The following is a 7509-nucleotide window of genomic DNA, read 5'->3' on the forward strand; positions in this document are numbered from 1 at the left end:
CAGTTTATAAATGTTTAGCTCTATAACACATTGATTCGTAACTATTTTGCCCCTCAGGGCCACCGTATAGCAATCTTTTAACACTTATTTAATCAATGCTGTTATAGAAAAGGGTCAATGCAGACAGTTTGTTTAAAACTTTTCACAAATGCAAATCTTACATGTTGTTGTTTTATATCTCCTACAGTCCCCAGTTTTATAGAACCATCAGTCTGGACAGAGGAGCTCTGGGTCTAGGCTTCAGTATAGTAGGAGGGTTCAGCAGTCCCCACGGAGACCTGCCCATCTACGTCAAAACTGTCTTCGGAGAAGGTAACTGTCTATTTCATTTAGAACAGTGACAGAGACCTCTATTTCATTTAGAACGCTAACACAGGCCTCTATTTCATTTAGAAAGGTAACACAGGCCTCTATTTAGCCTTCCCTGTAGCTCAGTTGGTAGAGCATGGTGCTTGCAATGCCAGGGTTGTGGGTTTGATTCCCACGGGGGGCCAGCACAGAAAAAAGAAATGTATGAAATTGTATGAAATGTATGCATTCACTACTGTAAGTCGCTCTGGATAAGAGCGTCTGCTAAATGACTAAAATGTATTTCATTTAGAAAGGTAACACAGACTTCTATTTCATTTAGAAAGGTAACACATGCCTCTATTTCATTTAGAAAGGTAACACAGACCTCTATTTCATTTCGAAAGGTAACACAGACCTCTGTTTCATTTAGAAAGGTAACACAGATCTCTATTTCATTTAGAAAGGTAACACAGATCTCTATTTCATTTAGAAAGGTAACACAGGCCTCTATTTCATTTAGAAAGGTAACACAGGCCTCTATTTCATTTAGAAAGGTAACACAGACCTCCGTTTCATTTAGAAAGGTAACACAGATCTCTATTTCATTTAGAAAGGTAACACAGGCCTCTATTTCATTTAGAAAGGTAACACAGACCTCTATTTCATTTAGAAAGGTAACACAGGCCTCTATTTCATTTAGAAAGGTAACACAGATCTATATTTCATTTAAAAAGGTAACTCAGGCCTCTAAGGTAATGTTATTTTAGTCCTCAATGTCAATTCAATGTACCTGTCATTCGACTGTAAATTCCTTGTGTCTTACAACTATCAAAAGTTGCTCGATTGTCTTGCAACACCAGTAGAAACTCAAACAATGCAGCTGTGTTTGATGCCATGGTGATTGATGCAGTGTCTCTCTGTCTCTCCCTCTGCATCTATCTCTCTCTCTCCAGGGAGCAGCGATTGAGGATGGCAGGTTGCAGCGTGGGGATCAGATCATCGCCGTGAACGGTCACAGTCTGGAGGGGGTCACCCACGCCGGCGCCGTCGCCATACTGAAGAGGACCAAGGGAACTGTAGTCCTCACCGTACTCTCCTGAGTGTAGTCCTCACACAACCGTCTGTCGCCCTTTGATGATGTCATCAGCAGACTACATCAAGGTTGTGTTCATCAGGAAACAGACGAAACAGGGAGGGACTGTCTGAACCTTTTCAATAACAAACATTCATTTATGTGTTCTGTTGCAAAACGTTTTGCTACGGTGTGCACTAATGAATATAACCCTGTTTATCTCTAGAATGAGGTGAAGATTCTCACAGAAAAATTTCTTCTATATGTCATCCTAGATGTAACTGGTTCTCATTGTAACAAAACTATGAACCCTGTAATGCATTTCTATGTATCTATGTACATCAAAATGGATCTCATCATAGTAGACTACTGACTACTCACATCACTGTCTCTCCTTCAAAATGGACCTCATCATAGTAGACTACTGACTACTCACATCACTGTGTCTCCTTCAAAATGGACCTCATCATAGTAGACTACTGACTACTCACATCACTGTGTCTCTCCTTCAAAATGGACCTCATCATAGTAGACTACTGACTACTCACATCACTGTCTCTCCTTCAAAATGGACCTCATCATAGTAGACTACTGACTACTCACATCACTGTGTCTCTCCTTCAAAATGGACCTCATCATAGTAGACTACTGACTACTCACATCACTGTGTCTCTCCTTCAAAATGGACCTCATCATAGTAGACTACTGACTACTCACATCACTGTGTCTCTCCTTCAAAATGGACCTCATCATAGTAGACTACTGACTACTAACATCACTGTGTCTCTCCTTCAAAATGGACCTCATCATAGTAGACTACTGACTACTCACATCACTGTGTCTCTCCTTCAAAATGGACCTCATCATAGTAGACTACTGACTACTCACATCACTGTCTCTCCTTCAAAATGGACCTCATCATAGTAGACTACTGACTACTCACATCACTGTCTCTCCTTCAAAATGGACCTCATCATAGTAGACTACTGACTACTCACATCACTGTCTCTCCTTCAAAATGGACCTCATCATAGTAGACTACTGACTACTCACATCACTGTGTCTCTCCTTCAAAATGGAACTCATCATAGTAGACTACTGACTACTCACATCACTGTGTCTCTCCTTCAAAATGGAACTCATCATAGTAGACTACTGACTACTCACATCACTGTCTCTCCTTCAAAATGGACCTCATCATAGTAGACTACTGACTACTCACATCACTGTGTCTCTCCTTCAAAATGGACCTCATCATAGTAGACTACTGACTACTCACATCACTGTCTCTCCTTCAAAATGGACCTCATCATAGTAGACTACTGACTACTCACATCACTGTCTCTCCTTCAAAATGGACCTCATCATAGTAGACTACTGACTACTCACATCACTGTGTCTCTCCTTCAAAATGGACCTCATCATAGTAGACTACTGACTACTCACATCACTGTGTCTCTCCTTCAAAATGGACCTCATCATAGTAGACTACTGACTACTCACATCACTGTGTCTCTCCTTCAAAATGGACCTCATCATAGTAGACTACTGACTACTCACATCACTGTGTCTCCTTCAAAATGGACCTCATCATAGTAGACTACTGACTACTCACATCACTGTGTCTCTCCTTCAAAATGGACCTCATCATAGTAGACTACTGACTACTCACATCACTGTGTCTCCTTCAAAATGGACCTCATCATAGTAGACTACTGACTACTCACATCACTGTGTCTCCTTCAAAATGGACCTCATCATAGTAGACTACTGACTACTCACAGAACTAACTAACACACTCTAATGATGCAAGAACAAGTGTGGCAATAGATGTCAAGACTCTTCGCCAATCTTTTATATTGGCAGTTAGGTGTAGAATTTACATTCGAATTAAGAATTCAAAATCGGAGCCTTTTTTCTGTCTCTTTCTGTGCGTTAGTTGCTACCTTAACTACATGAATATGATACGGTTTATTTCATTATGTAACTTTATACTTCTGTCATGTTCATGAATGTATTAATGTGACTGTTATTTAACCATGTATTTATTATGTTTTATATGTTGTCTGTAGGAAGGCGTACTAACCTGTACTTTTGTTTTATTATTTCATATGGTGAATGTAATTTAGAAAGAAACGATTAAAGCTTTACCACGTTCATTTTCTACGTATAGATAGAATATTGGTATTTTAAGCCGCTTCGGCTGCTAATACTGAATACTTCATGTTTTGTAGTTTGCTGATATACTGCCAGCTTATTATAGCTACTGCTATTACTAATACTATATACGGGCTGGATGACAATGTCAGGAAAATGATGCGCGTGCATGGATGAGGCAGAAGGCCGCGTGGTGATATGATTCTGAGCGGTCTGATAACTAGCAACAATGACAAGAAGCCGCCATGTGGGGAATCGTAGGTGGCTCGTTTCAGCTCGTTCTGTCTTGTTATTGATACCATGTCTTGTTTTGAGCTGTTTTGACTCATTTCATGTTTGTGCTAATATGGCAAAAACATCACTTAGCTAGCTAACCAACAACTGTAAGGATGTATTTGTGACAACAATTGTTCATTGTGCAAATGTATTTATGTTTTCAATAAAAATAGAGTTTACAAAACGCTAAGGCAACCCAGTCTGTTTTGACCCATAGTTGTGAACGCCTGGTTTTGTTGCTAAACAACCAATCCGTCTACGGGAAATAGATCAGTACTTATCACACAAAGAAACATTGATTCTTAATCAACCAAAGAATCAACCAATCAATGATGGGCGCTGATCTATTTAGCATCGGTATAGAATGGATGACAACGACTGTCGGTATGTAATTTCTGCAATGCAATAGTTATCTATTTATCTATCTATCTGTTCATTGTGTTTTATATATTCTCTGTAGGAACCGCTTTACCAATAGTCTTTCAGTTCTTCCATGCTAGAACCTTTTAGGTTCTGGGACCTTTTAGTGGAGTGTTTGTATAGGAGAAGGAGATATACATGTATTCTGTATATTACTCCATATGTAATCTGTAGACAAGTCATTTCTTCAAATTTCTGCCCTGGTAAACTGTAAGTGACCAGGGCAGAATGAGGTAGCTAGCTTTCACTGCAGCGTCACTGATGTCTCGGCTGTGAGTAAACACAGACTGCTGTTTCTTCAGACCCACCAACAGTTCATTCACCTTCTCTCTTCTCCACTGTCCTTGAAAGTTGTCATATTTGTCGGCATGAAGACTCACATAGTGGCGACGAAGGTTATACTCTTTCAGCACTGCAACATGCTGTGAACACACCAAACATACAGCTTTCCCATTCAGTTCCGTGAATAAATAGGAGGATGACCATTTTTCTTGGAACACTCTGCACTCTGCGTCCACTTTTCTCTTTTTTGACAGAGACATATTGGGGCAATGAGGATGCCAAAGCAAATAATGTTAAAAGTAGAAGCCATAATAAATATCGCGGGCAAAACAAAGTAGCTCATCCGGACTGGCTGCACTTGCTTGACCTACTTGCTCTGCTCCGGTATAAACAGTTTGCTTGCTTAACACAATTGCTATTGCGCCATCCAGTGGACGCAATTGGAACAGCAGTTTCTTTTATTGAAAAATTGCAGCTCATTTTTATACTTTACAAAATCATCTCGCGGGCCGGATTTAAACCCCTTTGCGGGCCTGATCCGGTCTGCGGGCCGGACGTTTGACACCCCTGCTCTAAACCATATGAGTTGATGTACAATAGGAACACTCTAAACTACAGGAGGTTATGTACAGTAGGAACACTAAACTACAGGAGGTTATGTACAGTAGGAACACTCTAAACTACAGGAGGTTATGTACAGTAGGAACACTAAACTACAGGAGGTTACGTACAGTAGGAACACTCTAAACCACAGGAGGTTATGTACAGTAGGAACACTAAACTACAGGAGGTTATGTACAGTAGGAACACTCTAAACCACAGGAGGTTATGTACAGTAGGTACACTCTAAACTACAGGAGGTTATGTACAGTAGGAACACTCTAAACTACAGGAGGTTATGTACAGTAGGAACACTCTAAACTACAGGAGGTTAGGTACAGTAGGAACACTCTAAACTACAGGAGGTTATGTACAGTAGGAACACTAAACTACAGGAGGTTGTGTACAGTAGGAACACTCTAAACCAAAGGAGGTTATGTACAGCAGGAACACTCTAAACTACAGGAGGTTATGTACAGTAGGAACACTAAACTACAGGAGGTTACGTACAGTAGGAACACTCTAAACCACAGGAGGTTATGTACAGTAGGAACACTAAACTACAGGAGGTTATGTACAGTAGGAACACTCTAAACCACAGGAGGTTATGTACAGTAGGTACACTCTAAACTACAGGAGGTTATGTACAGCAGGAACACTAAACTACAGGAGGTTATGTACAGCAGGAACACTCTAAACTACAGGAGGTTATGTACAGTAGGAACACTCTAAACGACAGGAGGTTATGTACAGTAGGAATACTCTAAACCACAGGAGGTTATGTACAGTAGGAACACTCTAAACTACAGGAGGTTATGTACAGTAGGAACACTAAACTACAGGAGGTTATGTACAGTAGGAACACTAAACTACAGGAGGTTATGTACAGTAGGAACACTCTAAACTACAGGAGGTTATGTACAGTAGGAACACTAAACTACAGGAGGTTATGTACAGCAGGAACACTCTAAACTACAGGAGGTTATGTACAGTAGGAACACTCTAAACTACAGGAGGTTATGTACAGTAGGAACACTCTAAACCACAGGAGGTTATGTACAGTAGGAACACTCTAAACTACAGGAGGTTATGTACAGTAGGAACACCTACAGGAGGTTATGTACAGTAGGAACACTCTAAACTACAGGAGGTTATGTACAGTAGGAACACTAAACTACAGGAGGTTATGTACAGCAGGAACACTCTAAACTACAGGAGGTTATGTACAGTAGGAACACTCTAAACTACAGGAGGTTATGTACAGTAGGAACACTCTAAACCACAGGAGGTTATGTACAGTAGGAACACTCTAAACTACAGGAGGTAATATGTACAGTAGGAACACTAAACTACAGGAGGTTATGTACAGTAGGAACACTAAACTACAGGCAGTTATGTACAGTAGGAACACTAAACTACAGGAGGTTATGTACAGTAGGAACACTCTAAACTACAGGAGGTTATGTACAGTAGGAACACTCTAAACTACAGGAGGTTATGTACAGTAGGAACACTCTAAACTACAGGAGGTTATGTACAGTAGGAACACTCTAAACCACAGGAGGTTATGTACAGTAGGAACACTCTAAACTACAGGAGGTTATGTACAGTAGGAACACTCTAAACTACAGGAGGTTATGTACAGTAGGAACACTCTAAACTACAGGAGGTTATGTACAGTAGGAACACTCTAAACCACAGGAGGTTATGTACAGTAGGAACACTCTAAACTACAGGAGGTTATGTACAGTAGGAACACTAAACTACAGGAGGTTATGTACAGCAGGAACACTCTAAACTACAGGAGGTTAGGTACAGTAGGAACACTCTAAACCACAGGAGGTTATGTACAGTAGGAACACTCTAAACGACAGGAGGTTATGTACAGTAGGAACACTCTAAACTACAGGAGGTTATGTACAGTAGGAACACTCTAAACTACAGGAGGTTATGTTCAGCAAGAACACTCTAAACTACAGGAGGTTATGTACAGCAGAAACACTCTAAACTACAGGAGGTTATGTTCAGCAGGAACACTCTAAACTACAGGAGGTTATGTACAGTAGGAACACTAAACTACAGGAGGTTATGTACAGTAGGAACACTCTAAACTACAGGAGGTTATGTACAGTAGGAACACTCTAAACTACAGGAGGTTATGTACAGTAGGAACACTCTAAACTACAGGAGGTTATGTACAGTAGGAACACTAAACTACAGGAGGTTATGTACAGTAGGAACACTCTAAACTACAGGAGGTTATGTACAGTAGGAACACTCTAAACTACAGGAGGTTATGTACAGTAGGAACACTCTAAACCACAGGAGGTTATGTACAGTAGGAACACTCTAAACTACAGGAGGTTATGTACAGTAGGAACACTCTAAACTACAGGAGGTTATGTACAGTA

This window comes from Salmo salar, unplaced genomic scaffold (genome assembly GCF_905237065.1).
Source record: "Salmo salar unplaced genomic scaffold, Ssal_v3.1, whole genome shotgun sequence".
NCBI classification, from domain to species: domain Eukaryota; kingdom Metazoa; phylum Chordata; class Actinopteri; order Salmoniformes; family Salmonidae; genus Salmo; species Salmo salar.